Source organism: Eretmochelys imbricata, chromosome 8 (genome assembly GCF_965152235.1).
Source record: "Eretmochelys imbricata isolate rEreImb1 chromosome 8, rEreImb1.hap1, whole genome shotgun sequence".
In the NCBI taxonomy this organism is placed as follows: Eukaryota; Metazoa; Chordata; order Testudines; family Cheloniidae; genus Eretmochelys; species Eretmochelys imbricata.
In genome coordinates, this window is record NC_135579.1 from 90,068,934 (window position 1) to 90,084,418 (window position 15,485).

At 41.7% G+C, this 15,485-nt stretch overlaps 1 protein-coding gene and 1 pseudogene across 2 annotated transcripts in view; one reads left to right on the plus strand and one right to left on the minus strand.

Moving 5' to 3' along the window:
- The window catches only part of JAK1 (Janus kinase 1), a 105,161-nt gene that overhangs the window by 20,690 nt on the left and 68,986 nt on the right, over positions 1–15,485 (plus strand). The gene's annotated exons all lie outside the window — the stretch shown is intronic.
- Positions 5,651–6,059, minus strand: LOC144268947 (large ribosomal subunit protein eL34 pseudogene; annotated as a pseudogene).

Genomic DNA, 15,485 nt, shown 5'->3' on the forward strand with positions numbered 1-15,485 from the left:
AAGTATAGCCCATCATGTTACCAGAACTAACTAGCAAGCTCCTCCCTCCATTTAAAACTCTTAATTGCCCATACAGTTTGAAGCATGGGCAGAAGATCATTACTGATTTTACTGAATTGGTTGGTAAACTAGATGTAGGTTAGACACCTCCAGGATTTGGCCCTCTTTTTGATAAGACTTAAAAAATTAACAAGAAGCCACAACTATATGCATTAGTTGCTTTTCAGAATATATAATTGAGCTGTTCAGGACCAGAAAATACACTGCAATTTGTCTGCTGGGATCAGATAGGATTTTGGCGTAACTTTGCAAGTTTAGGGCACAAGCCCAACATTACCTGTGAATGATCCTTAACTGGCCCTTGAGCAGACTGAAAATATACACATTTGTACTCTTGTAAATTTGAAAGACTGAGGGTTTTGGCATTTTTTTTAACTTTAATTTTGTCCTAACTAGCTGATTTAGGGCTTGCCAAAGTTATACAAATCCTTACTCATACTGAAAAAGCAAGGGTTTGTTTAATTAAAATATATGAGAAAGATCAAACTATGGCCCCAGTTCTATAAACACACATATGAATAATTTTGCTTATGTTGATTTCAGTGGAACTACTCATTGAGTACATAATCACATAAGATTGCAGGACTAAATGAGCCAAACATAGGCTCAGTGAGATAAGTTTAAGAAAAAGCTAAGCACTGGTAGAACTTAGTTGCATAGACTTACCTTACAAAGATGGTTTATGTTGTAGCACACATCTGTGGAACAAAGTACAGGGAAACCTTCTAATTATAAGAGTTTGTAACTGTTAATTTGTACCTCTGTTGGAGAGGATAAATACCCTTTTGTAAAAGCTATTTAGGGATCAGGCAGCCTACAGGATTGTTTCCACTCTTAAAGCTCCCTTAATCACCGCCCCTTCTGCCCCATAATTGGGGAGGAGTTGTAAGAAGAGTTTTAAGGGCTTTTATATGGTGATATATTTTTATTAAGAATTTGACCTGATTGGAAGTACTGATAGGAACATTAGCATTTAAACTGCATTCTTTAAAATCTAAAAGGTGATTCTCTAAAAATGGTATCATGAAACTCTGTGTTAATTGTGGTTCACTGATTTTCATATCAAGCTTTCTTAGTTTACAGGTAAAAGGAGGTCTTTTTCTAACTGCTAGATCTGCAAATAACCCAATTCAACCCCACAGCCTGTGATCTGAAAAATAAATTATCCTTTTCTCTTCATGCATAGTTGTTAGTAATAAAGGAAAAAGGTGGCAAAGCCAGATTAAGTTCTCAGTTACACCTGGGCTGCCCTAGTATCTTCAAATTATGTTCTGTTATAGAAACACTATCCCTTTAAAAGCCAATAGCAGTACACAGTTATAAATGAAACCTAATTTGGCCCCCAGAACTTTTTTTTATTGGTGATGATGTGAAAGGAGGAGAGAATCTAGCTCGACTCTCAGATCATAGGATAACTAGAAATAAAATTTTAACTTTGTACACCAAGCAAATTTGATATAGAAGTAATTAAAGCACAACTAAAGTGGGACCTCAAGATACTATTTGTATTCACTTTTCAAGATGGTATTGTATTTAGTGCAAGATAATTGAGCCTTTAATCCTGTAACTGGATACCTGGATGGGCCCTTTTAAGAAAAACAAAGAATTTTATGTTTGATTCCTTCAACATCTAGGCCAAAGGGGAAACTAGTAGCCAAGGAATATCATGTTTTCTGGATATCCATAAACAGGGGAGAGAGGATATTTGTCACTTTTTCCCTTCTTCAGTCTGGATAAAGAAGGCTTGGAAGGAGTTGTGTTTTGTTTTGTTTTTTCCTGCTTTGTTGTTGTTGTTGAAGTGCTCCTGGAAGAACTAGGGAAATTCAGTGGGAGTTTCTTAGTCCTTAGGTGGACAGGCAGGGGTTGAGTCTTTCACAAAGATAAATTTTCTCCTGTGTGTGTCTGAGTTAATTAGATGTTAACAAAAGCTAATAAAAAAACAAAGTTTTAAACAGTCTCTGACTAAACTCCATTCCTATCTCATTTGCCAAGGTTTCAGTGTCTTGATGTCACAATCCATTAGTTTGAGATCTTCAGCTGAAAAAAAAAAAGCCTACATTTTTCATGTGTTTAAAACAGAATAAGGTAGGCATTTAAATACATTATAGAGAAGCAAAAGAGTGCGGAGTATTTTTTCCTTTGAAGGTCATCTTAAATCTTTGAAGGTATCTATTTAAGTTCTTGTACAGCATTAATCACAGTGGTATTTAAGCATGTCACAAAATAAAGTGTATGCATAAAGATATATTTTTCTCTTGTTCCTTCAGTCTTCAGGGACTGGACTTTGTGTGTGTGTGGTATTGTGGGAAAGGTTTTGCATTTTTCTCAAATCTGGGTATTTTTGTTATCCATTCAAATGATTTTTTGAATGCCTTTTTATTTTGTCAGATCTGATCCCTAGCTTTCTCCTCTAAGCTCTTTGGGCTAGATCTTCAAAATAATGAGGAATCCGTCGGCACTTTAAAGACTAACATTTATTTGGACATAAGCTTTCGTGGGTAAAAAACCCACTTCTTCAGATGCATGGAGTGAAAATTACAGATGCATCTGTAATTTTCACTCTATGCATCTGAAGAAGTGGGTTTTTTACCCACGGAAGCTTATGCCCAAATAAATCTATTAGTCTTTAAGGTGCCAACGGACTCCTCGTTCTTTTTGTGGATACAGACTAACACGGCTACCGCTCTGATACTTATCTTCAAAATAGATCATTACATTGCATTCTGGACTCTTTTGAAAATCTGACAACAATCTCAGGTGTTGGGCACTTGAAAATCTGGCCCAGAGCTCTTTTGAAATAAAGTCTGGAATCCTGCTTTGGATACTTTATGCTGAGTAGAAGGGTTGGAGGTGTATAAGAGGCCCTAAATATTCTGATTCCAGCTGGGTGAGGATTCCATTGCCACAGAAGCTGTGAAAGATAGCAGTAATTTTGCCCACAGAGGACCCCTCCTAACTCCACGTACAAGGAATGTTCTGTGATGGGGTGGGCTAGGAGAGGAGCGGTTTGTTGGGGTGGGCCTCAGCAGTGCCTGGATTCTGGGAATTGCTGCAGCCCATAGGACCACCTGGAAAGCGGTCTTAATTTAGAGAGGCCCTCGGTGCTCGTTAAGTTGCATGTGGGGTTTCTCCAGTCCCAGCCCAGATCAGGATGCAAAGTAGCTTAAAATGACACTGGACCGCCAAGCCTGCCACTAGGTTGTGACTTCTGCCTTTCTTTAGAATTTCATTACAGCTTTGATGCCCACTAAGAGAAGGTGCTATGAACAATCATTGCAGTGTGAGGAGTCAGGGCTGATAGGTAGAGGACTGCTGACTACTGCATTAGTGCATACATGTCCCTAGTGCACTAGAGTGCTGGGTGTAAACTTTGTTAATTTCCCTTTTTAAAAAAGGGAAGAAATCTGTTTTACATGTAGTCAAAAGAGTATTGTATAGAGAAACACAGTTCTATTTTTTTTCTGCTTGAGCGTGCGAACTTGCAGACTAGATTTAACCATTGCATGTGCACGCAGACCACATGCTGAAAAAAAATGTTCTTACTGTTCTGAAACTTCAGTGATTGTGCAGCTAATCGTTTTTTAAAATTAAACTCTTACTCTTCAACTTAAATGTGAACTCCAAAGCAGGAAAATGAGAAGAGATAAGCACAGATAGCTAGATTGTAGAGCACGTTTGACACAGAAATATTTTTGAATGGCTCAGAAAGTTATGTCTGCCCTCCCCCCTCAATGAAATCTTGTGATAATACCTTGCTTATTGAAGCTGTTTCTGAAAGAATGAAGCATCCTGGGACCCCCCTCAGTGAAATAACTAAATTGAAGTTTACAAAGAATTTGAAAAAAAATTGCAAAAATGAGTAAAACTTGTTCCTGTGTTGAATACTGTGTGCCCAGACCTATCTAGTTAATATAATATTCCACACACAAATCTGTTTACTGTTACTAATTTTTACCTTGCAGTTGGTCATTAATGTGTTTTATGGCAAGTTTTTCTTTAACATGGATTTGTTTTTAGAGTTAGATAATTACAGTCAACTGGATTAAAAATCCAAAATCTGATTAATTGGGGGCATATTAGATTGACCATCTCTTACTTCAAGACCAAGAGAAGGAAATTACAGTTCTTTTGAATGTTTATGCATTTTCAAGTTGACTTGATTGTTCTTGTGATTATCAGCCTTTTAGGAATTTAATCAAATAAATTAACATATTTGCATAAAATAAACATTCCTGTTTATCTTAAAAAGCACTGTTTACAGCTACTACCCTAAAACCTAAGGTTTACTAGGGAGCAACTAAAACTAGTACTGTGCTAGGATTATCAAAGAGAGACCATTACTGAAATATGAAGGGTTCCTTTCTGGTATCTATGAAGAATTTCCAGGTTAATGGAATTACAATAAGAAAATACCTTACGCCTCTCTGTTTTCTCTTCTCGGCTCTTTACCGCTCAGCCTTTTCCCACTTAATTTCTGCATCTCCATCTTTTCATCCTATTTTTTCTTCTCAATCTTCCTCTCCCTTTTCCCTCCTCCTGCCCTTCTGTTTCTTACCCTGTACATCTGTTTCCCCTTCTGTCTTCTTCCTGTTTTCTTTAGGGTCACATTCAACAGAGGGGGAAATGACCACACATTCAATCATACCTGAGAATTACTTTTTTTCCAGTTGAGTGCAGCTTCTGGGAGGAGGGAAGGGAGATAAATACCCTCAAACTTAAACAAATAATAATAAAAAAAGTTATTGATGGTTGGTAGTGGCTAATGAGATAGCTGTGTGTTACTCCTGGAAGGATTCTGCGCCAAAAAATTAAAAATTCTGCAAATTTTATTTGTCAAAATAATGCAATATAATCACACCAGTTTCAATTGTTTTGGTAAACTACCATACAGAAAAAAGTCGCAATAACTATTCGGCATTTTGTAAACACATGAAAGTTAAGTTACAAGTGCTTGGTAACGAATACCCTGCATTCCCGTTATAATCCTGGATTTTCATTTAAACTACATTAGAGAGCACGCACACACACGTATGTACGTAGAATGTCATTTTAAATTGCTCAGACTGTCACACGTGAAAGTCATTCAGTTTTGCTAATCATCGTCCTGGACCTAGCTGGGTACTTTGGGAAGTGTTTGGTTCTGGTTGTCCTGACATTTTATTGACTGCTTGGAAAATATTTTATTTGCCCTCAAAAGGCTTGCTGCTTTTTTTTTTTTTTTTTTAATTTTTTTAATGGGTAAGTAAAAATCTAACCTCAGGAAAAAAGTGAGAAAGCGCATAGATCTTTCTAGCTGATTCCCTTACTGTCATTTATAAGGCTTTACATCACTCTGGCAATGTAGGTGCCTTAAAACTTCTACAGGTTTTTATGCTCCTGGGGGAATTGACTGAGAATGGGAACAATGTTATTAAGCAAACAGGTTGCTACATTTCTGCCTTAGAGAATGAGATCAATTAACCATCAACAGCAACATTAACAAAATGTGGGGTTTTTTTTTACAAAAGATATTTTCTTTAACTTAAAAACAAACAATTTTCAGTAACATGATACTAATATTTAATTAAGTGTTTTTTCAGTTCTCAAGAAGTTATTTTTTTTTAAAGTTGAATTTTTATTTATTAGGCAGACAATACAAAGAGATTCACTTAGATTTCTGACTCTGTGCTTGTGCCTTCAACACTTTCACAACAGTCTTCTGCTCCTCAATAAGGAAAGCTCGTCTGATTCTATCACAGACACATTTAGCACACATGGAACTGCCATAGGCTCTGCTAACATGCTTCTTTGTTTTTGACAACCTCATAAGGACTTTAGGGCGCACAGCACGAACACTGCGAAGTCTTCCTGGATACACACCACATGCAGACGTTGGTGCCTTGCCAACTTTCTTAGTGTAAAGGTAAGCAGTCCTGTTACCTGGTGTCCGGGACAGCCTGGTCTTGTTAGAGGCTGTGTTGTAGGACAACCTATGACGGTATGTCAGAGGCTGAACCATTTTTTATCGTTTTACTAGGCAGGCAGGCTGCTACACTTCTGCCAGGGGACAGAGCCTTCCTCCTGCATAACAAAATACCCTACCCTCCTTCACGCCCTTCAAGTTGCAGTATCAAGAGAGAGGAACAGAGTCTCTCTCGCTTGTTGGCCAGCCCTGCCCTCTGACAGTGATAAGCATCTACCCTGCACGCACGCCGAGTCCCCCGCAGTGATTTGCGTCTCTGAAGCTGATCCAGGCATGCTGGAACAGACACACTGCCAGGACTGCTGGGGAAGAGACGTGTGTTCCCCCTGCAGATTTCTTTTGCGTTTTTCTGCACAGGGGGCACAGAAATATGCGGGCCATATGAATTCTGCATCCCCACAGTGGTGGAGAATTCTGTCAGGAGTATGTTGTGTTCAAGGAACCATAAAGCCTACTCTTGCCCCATCATGTTTCTGTGAATGCTTGAGAAATTCTTAACTCCTTATGTAACACGAGTGGTGCTCTGTATATCAGCCCTGAACAGTTTTAGGCTGAAGATGTCTGTATGGTTTTAAAAAAAAAAGCAAAGAATAAAATTCAAATCTGAAACCCATTTTGTTTGTAAATTAATGTGCAATAGCTGTAACTAACCTACTTTATTGATACATTTCTGGGTTGTTTTAAGAGCACATGGAACCCATTTTATGGTTAACTTTTATTTGGGGCTAGGACCAATTTAGCCATTTTAAAGCACTATATTTATATAAGTGAGCATGTAACCAGCCAGGGAACATGTTCTGCAGCTATACAGCTTGTTATGTGTCACTGTAGAAATGCATGGATACCGGCTGACAAACATGCTTCCTGACCCTGCAGCACTCTACCAGTGTTTATTTTAATAAAAACCCACTTAAGTATAATTTTATTCAGTGTCCATTCCTCAGAATAGTTCCGCTATATAGTTCCATCACACAGCCACAGACTTGGTTGCAAAGTTTGTGATGCATGGGGGCGGGGTGAGGAGTCAGATGGAGGGTCATGTGGGGAGGTCACATGCCCCTCCCTTTGTGTCCCTCCCAAGAGTGCAGTACCAGCAAGAAATGATTTCTACTTGCACCACTGATTGTGGTGTGTATGAGGTGTGTGTGCTAAATTCCTTCAAGCTTTCTTCCTCTGCTCCCTCTCTTAGCTAATTGGTGATAGTGTTGCACAGCGAGGCCTCAGCTGTGGTTCCCACACCTGAGCTTGTCCTTTGACACTGCTCTGCCAGGGAATAACTGAGTATAGTGGGGCAAGCAACAGAGACCTCACTACTGGACCATTTACTCCTGTTGGAATTCTGCAACAGTACTATGGCTCCAAAACCCTGCCATTACCAGCCCAAGGCAGGGGGAAGGGTGGGAGAAGGGGAAGAAGAAGAAAGCAAGAGTCATTACAAAAATATATTTTAAAAGGTGAACTGAAAATTATGTGGGTTTTTTGTTTTAAAATGTGTCAAGACCTGAGTTCAGTGTTGTTTCTCCTGCAGACTGATGGTACTGCTGACACTTAATCAGTATGTGAAGCTGCATTCCTGGTAATGATTTTAAGTAGAGATGGGTCATTACTGCTAAGTTTCATCCAGAATTCAAACACCCTAAAGTTCAGGGGAGTTTGGATCTCATGTTCCAGTATGGCTCATTTAACTTTGATGTTAGTGATGATGGCGTTAAATCTTAAAGGGGAAATACAAAAACTCTAAATCCTACCCTCGCCTTGTCAGGTCAGTGACACAGGAGCTGATTTTACACTATTTAGAATGAAAAAGAATTACATTTTAAAACAAATGTCTCTTCTGTGTAATAATAGTGGATCTTAAATAGTTGTCTGTATATATCTATTTTTAAAATTTCTGTTCACTTTCGTTTGTCATGAAAAGCAAACAAATGCTTTTTCACAGTCATGGAAATGTACTATTCTAGGCACAAAACTTATCTACTATTTATTGTGATGATGGCAATTGAAAAAACTAGTGATATTTTACTTGCCTGAGGAAGGGAGAGCGCAGTGAGTAATATTTCTAACGTGGGTTCCACATAACTTGCAGGAAAATTATTATTAAGCAGTCGGTCCTGCATGGACTGGCTTGCAGGGTTAGGATCTTACATTGCACTCTACACCAAAACACTTCATTGCAGATATCAGCTAATTAATATTTCCAACAGCCCTGTGAAATAGTGAGTGCAATGAAGTTCCACTTCAGTGGCCTTTTTAATATGTTTTATTTTACCTAGGTGTTCCCTAAAATTTACTTCTGTTGTTTTCATGTACAAGAAATAAGGTTGTAATCAAACCAAAAGAAACTTGACGTAACTGTCAAGAATGTACATGCTGAGTAATTGCATGGTCTTACTTTTGTTATTATTGTTCTACCTCTCTCCTTCCCTTTTTAGGTTTATGACTCACTTGTTATGCCTGAATGTGGACAATAATCTGTTTGGGGCAGGGGATTTAAGCATGCATAACTTTATACATGTGAGTAGTTCCATTGTATTCAGTGGGACTACCCATGTTTGTGAAGTTTACCCACATCTCTGCATGATCAAGGCTGTTTCTTTGAAATACCTAACATGCTTTTGGGTTCTATCAGATAACATAGTACTGCTAATAATATGGCCTTTAACTTGTGTATTTCATGCAACCACTCATGTTCGTTTTGTTGAATGCACACCTTTTTTCTGCAATGAGATTTAACAGCAAATTTATACGTAACATAGTGCTTCTAACAAACATCGTTCAAGAAGGCTTTTTCAGATGGAGTTTCTTCATTGCCTGTAACAAGGCTGAATCCCCACTGAGGCACTTCAAGTGCAGAAGATGGGGGCCCACAAGGATTTTAAAAATTAATACTTGCCACTCCAGGTTTGTATTAAAGTCCCAAGGTTACAGCTTTTCTCTGACCTTGGCTTGGTAAATACTGCCACCGCCCAAATGCGAAAAAGCCCCTTGGACTGAGGGAAGGAGCACTTGGGAATTCCTCACTGTGGGGTACCCTCAAGCCCTTTCACCCCCTCTGGGGAAGAGCTGAGAAAGAAAGCAAAGGAAATTAGCTGTTGCTACCAGCTAATCAAACAACATGCACAAACCTCTTAGGACACCAAAAATTCAATCCTGTTCTTAAAAAAGGTAAATTTTATTAAAAACAAAAAAGAAAGAAAATACATCTGGAACTTAGGTTTTTGCTAAATTTTAAAAGAGCAGTTCCAAAAATTAAGTGCCCAAAATAGCTTTCTTGGGGGTTCAGCTTAAAGGTTACAAGCAAACAAAAGCATCCAGGGTTAACACAGAGGAGTCCATTAGCCATAAGAAATAAACAGAAATAAACCTAATCATGTCTTTTTAAACTCCTGGATCTACTTATGCATTTGGGGGTTCCAGATAAGTAGTTCTAGGTATGGTCTGATGATTTATGATCATACCTGGCTTGAAGTTGCTTACAGCATTGCTGCTCTGTATTTCTGCTCTCCGGAGAACAAAAAACAGACAAAGGGAAGTTTTCTTCCCCCAGTGCTATAAAGTTCTAGCCCTCCTTATTGGCTCTTTTGGTCAGGTGCCCACTCCTTTTCTTTTACCTGTGGGCTTGTTAACCCTTTACAGGTAAAGCAAGTAGAGAACAGCTACTAAGAGGAATTTTATAGTTAACTGGCTGGTTGGGTGTCCATAAAAGGGAGCTAACCCCCACCCCCACCTTCATTTATCACAGCCTGTAATTTGAACAGTAGTTTTATTTCCATTTACATAAGAGCTTTTATGTGACCTAACAGTGTGTAACTGATTTTAGATTATTTTGAATTGGTCATGAAAAAGACAAGATAATGTCTTGATTATATTATATACCTTATGTGGGTTTCATCAGGAATTTAATAAATTTAGTAATGACTTTTTAAGTTCAGATGTATTTTTATAAACTTGACTGTATAGAAATTCCCTGAATGTGACTGCTACTTCCTGTAAACTGAAGTGAACCAAAGTTATTGCACAAGAAGGGATTTCCTTTACTTTACTGAATCACACGTTTAGCAGTATGACTTAAGAGAACAACTATAGAGTTTTTACATCTAGAAAGCCTAAATATTACAAAACATATGCAAGAATTCTAGGAAGATGATATTACTAAAGGGAGGACCAACTGCACCATGTTACCAGTAGGGATGTAAAAGGTTAACCTGCTACCTCGGTTAAGCGTTTAAAAATAATTTTAATTGTTTAACCGGTTAACTTTTTTAACCAGTATTTACATCCCTATTTAGCATCTGGGGAAAGGGGGCAAGAAGATGCTTTCTGAAGAGAGATGCTTGGTGGCCTCTGAAATTTTAGGAGTGGTACCATATGTTCCAGTTGTTTTGTGTATGCAATAGAATACAGAAAGTGTAAATGAGGTTGGAAGATTGTCAGAGCCCAGACCAGTTTGAATACTCACTATTTCAACCTAAAATTAAGCCTTCTGTTTTAGGTTGATAATAATTTTGTGACAATCTAATCTCCCTTTTTCATGACGTTTTTTAATACTTGGGGTTTCATTGGATGTGACTATACCGAGTTGTATTGCCATAATTAGATTTTATTATCAAACCAAACATTATCTTCAACACTTTCACTCTTTAATGTTTCCACAACCTCTGACAGTTTAATTCTCTTTGAATACTGCAGTGTTAATTTGTGCAAAACCTCCTTTTAACTTCTAACTTTCTTTCCTTAAATCACTTATCTCCTGAAGTGACTCATTTATCAGCTGGTGTCTCTTCGCTTTATAGTTTTTTGCGCTCATTCTTTAGCTATAATTACTGTTCTCTCCATGGTCGCACAAGGGTCTTATTCTTTAAAATTTCAGTGGCATTAAACTGACCTCTGCTGTGCTCTGCCAATAATTTATCCATTTAAGGCATTCAACAGACCTTTGTCCTCTACCAGGAATTTATTCATGGCATTCAGTGGACCAATGCCATTCTCTGCCAAGCTTTCTTTTACAGTGGTATCCAAAGTACCTACCTCTATTCCCCTTATGTTACTCAATTTCTCTTTAGGAGAGAATTCTACATAGGCCCAGAGATTAGGTCACTACCCCTTCACCCTGGGAGTTTAGAACTACTGAAATTTAGTGTCATTTGTACTGCCCCATCCCCAGAATGTTGGAATTATTATTATTTATGCAAGATATTACCTTGATAGCAATTTAAGCATAAATTCCTTTATTAAATCCAAAGGCCACCTAGTATTTATACAATTGCTCTAAACATGCCTAAAAAGCCTACCTTCAAACAGTAACAAAACATTTCTAAGCATTTGATCAAGGTGATTACAAATGGGCAAAACCCAGGGGTGCTTAGACCCACATTGGTTGACTCCAACTTAAGGCATGGCTACACTTGCGAGTTAGAGCGCATTAAAACAGCCCCGGGTGCCCTAACTCACGACGCGTCTACACTGGCAAGACACGTAGAGCCCCCGGACTCCATGGCTGGAACATTCCTGGGGCTCCACCTCGACGAGAAGCATAATGCTTGCTGCTCCCCGGCTGGAGCGCCACAGCGCCAGTGTGGACACCATGGTCTATTATTGTGCTCTGATTGGCCTCCAGAAGTGTCCCTCAATGCCTGTTCAAGCCACTCTGGTCATCACTTTGAACTCTACTGCCCTCCCTCAGGTGACCAACCGTCAGACTCGCCCTTTAAATTCTCTGGGAATTTTGAAAATCCCCTTCTTTGCTCAGCAAGGCATGGAGTGCTCTCAGTGCATCTTTCCGAGTGACTATGCCTCCACGCACCAGGCGATCCCCAGTATGGAGCAATGACGAGGTGCTGGGCCTCATCAATGTTTGGAGGGAGGAAGCTGTCCAGTCCCAGCTGCGCTCCAGCCATAGGAATTATGATACCTTTGGGCAGATATCAAGGGACATGATGGAAAGGGGCCATGGCCGGGACGCACTGAAGTGCAGGGTTAAAGTGAAGGAGCTGTGGAATGCCTACTGCAAAGCCCGTGAGGCAAGCCGCTGCTCTGGTGCTGCCCCCGCGACCTGCTGTTTCTACAAAGAGGTGGATGCAATACTTGGGGGTGACCCCATCTCCACTCCGAGGACCACCATGGACACGTCAGAGCCCAGTTCAACAAGGCAGGAGAAGGAGGAGAAAAGCTGGAACGAGGGTGCTGAGGAGGAGGGAGACACCCCTGCATTCCTAGATGTATGCAACCAGGATCTGTTCTCAAGCCAGAAGGAAGGTAGCCAGTCGCAGCGGCTAGTGCTTTCAGAAGGACGAGTCAACACCAGAGGAGGTGGAGTCAACACCAGAGGAGGTGCCCGGTAAGCGGCTTTTATTTTGGGAATGAAGTTGTTTGGTGCAGGCTTTTGGGCCGTGGAGGGTTAGAGCTGCATGCATGCCTAGATGTGGAATAGGGCGTTGATCACGGTAATCGGCCTCAGTGATCTCTTCAGAGGTCTCATGCAGAAGCTGGGCAGGTTCCTTGGCAGCGCTACTGTGCTTCTTGTCCCAGTCAGGCTAACATGTCCACGCCACTATGCTGTGAGGGGTGGGGGGATCATTGCTGCACACAGGCAAGCTGCATGTGGGCCAGGGTGGAAGCCGTATTGTAGTAAAAGACCCTCCCCTTGCTTCCTAGGTCACTCTCAGCAGCGAGATATCTTCCAGGACAAACTCCTGTGGAAAATGTGGGGACAGTGTTCAGTATAGGGGCCCCTTGCAGCTGCTAGCTCTCCCCAAGGCACAGAACCCCAGAGGACAGTACGGCTGTGAAACAATCAGTCCCCCTTGCCCCTGTGCTTACTCACCATTTTGGGGCTCCTGTGAGTTATGTGCGCTCGCTTTGGGATGGGCAAATTCTGCTATTGTGTAGACTGTGCTTGTCTTTAAGTACGGGCGAATCATTGCTCTGTCTGGTGTGAACAATGCTGCCCCTGTTAAGTGTTGCATTTTGGCCTTTACAGATGTGACCTTGAGATCTCAGCCGTCCTCGTTATCACCGGCCGAAAGACTCCAAAGAATTCAGAAGAGGCCACGTAGAAGCAAAGAGGACATGATGCATGAAATAATGTAGCAGTCCCTTAATGAAAATCAAACAGCGCAGGAGTGGCGGGAGAGTGAAAGGAGGGTCCGCCAGCAGACTGTGGATCGCCAGCGCCAAAGCACGGACCTGCTGCTAAGCATCATGGAGCGTCAAGTGGACTCGATACAGGCGCTCGCAGCAATGCAGGCGGAGCCCCCCCCCCGCAGCCCTTGTCCCAAAACTCTTTCCCTTGTGCCCCCATGTCACCTCCAACCCACTCTCCCCAGCATCCGGGTTCTTATCGCCACCAGCTGCCTCCAACACCTGTAGCTTCACCATCCAGCCCTGCAAACTACGACCCTTACCCGCTGCACTCAACCCCCATCACCATGCATTTTAGCCAGCCTGAAGTGCAGCACTCATTGCACAGCGCTCCAGACAGGAAGGCTGAGTATGATAACAGGACATACGCAAATCTGTGATTGAACCGTTCTTCACCCCTCCCCAACTTTTTGCCCTTTCTGTTTCCCAAGCAGTTGTGTTTCTTTTCAATAAATGAATTTTCTTTTCAATAAATGGACTTTTTGGCTTTGAAAACATTCTTTATTATTGCATTAAGTAAAAGATACCTTAGCCCGGGAAAGCAACAGGCACTGCAAGTCAGTGTAGCAAGCACAGATTCCTACTAACATTGGAACCACTGTACTTCACTCCCGTGCAGGGCACCAAACATTACTGTTGGCTTTCAGCCTCAAATTGTTCCCTCGAGGCATCCCTAATCCTTGCAGCCCTGCGCTGGGCCCCTCTAATAGCCTTGCTCTCTGGCTGTTCAAATTCAGCCTTCAGGTGTTGAACCTCCAAGTTCCATGCCTGAGTGAATCTTTTACCCTTCCCTTCACAAATGTTATGGAGGGTACAGCACGCGGATATAACCGTGGGGAAGTTGTCATCGGCCAGGTACAGCTTCCTATACAGACAGCGCCAGTGGCCCTTTAAACAGCCAAAAGCACACTCCACAGTCATTCTGCACCGACTCAGCCTGTTGTTGAACCGCTCCCTGCTGCTGTCAAGGCTCCCTATGTAGAGTTTCATGAGCCACGGCGTTAAAGGGTAAGCGGTGTCTCCAAGGATCACAGTGGGCATTTTGACTTCCCCTACAGTAACCTTCTGCCCCATAAAAGTCCTGGCTTGCAGCTTCCTGAACAGGCTAGTGTTCCGAAAGATGTGTGCGTCATGCATCTTTCCGGGCCAGCCTGCGTTAATGTCAATGAAACACCCACGGTGATCCACAAGTGCCTGGAGAACCATAGAGAAATACCCCTTCCGATTAACGTACTCGGAGGCTAGGTGGGCTGGTGCCAGAATTGGAATATGCATCCCATCTATCACCCCTCCGCAGTTAGGGAAACCCATTTGTGCAAAGCCAGCCGGTGCTCATCATCCCAGACTTGCATGACGTTGTGATCCCACCACTCAGTGCTTGTTTCCCGAGCCCAAAAGTGGCATTCCACGGTGGTGAGCATATCCGTGAATGCCACAAGCAATCTCGTGTCATACGCGTTATGCGAGTCGACATCATCGTCGGACTCCTCACTGTTAGGTTGTAGCTTAAGGAGTAACTCGACTGCCAAACATGACGTGCTGGCGAGACCCATCAGCATATTCCTCAGCATTTCGGGATCTATTCCCGCAAACCAAAAGGGAAGACAGAGCGCGCATTAAAAAAAACGTTGAAAGATGGTGCCAAATGTGGACGGAAGCACAGGGATTGCTGGGATGCGAAGCGATGCATCACGGGGCGTTGGGACAGGACCCAGAATGTCCCGCACCTGCTGCCCCCTTCCCACAAGCCACAGCGCAAGAATGGGAAGAGGTGCCCTGTGGGATAGCTGCCCATAATGTACCGCTCCCAATGCCGCTGCAAGTGCCGCAAATGTGGCCACGCCAGTGCGCTTGCAGCTGACAGTGTGGACACCCTGCAGCACTTTCCTTACTGCACTCTCCGAGGGCTGGTTTAACTCACAGGGCTCTACATCTGCAAGTGTTGCCATGCCCTTAGTCAGGCACATATTAGCAATGAACCCTTTAAGAGTTACCTTTTTATACCCTTTAACAACAAGTGATGTCATTGCCACTTACTGATTTCATCTAAACACCGATTTGAGACAGTTCACTGCTATTTCCAGTCTCAATCCAGTTAAGATTTACAGCCTCCTTTCTCCCCAAGGCCTTTTCTTCCTCTCCTTCTTGCTGGTATGTGGGGTGGGAAGGTCCATGTTGGCTCTTTCTAAAACAGATTGTCTTATTGAAAAACATCTGCAGTCACCTCTGTCAGTCAGAAGCTTTTTTAATTTTTTTTTTTTTTAGAAATTTCATGTTATTTCGTTAGTTATTCTTTGAACCAGACATCCTGCCTACTTCATTC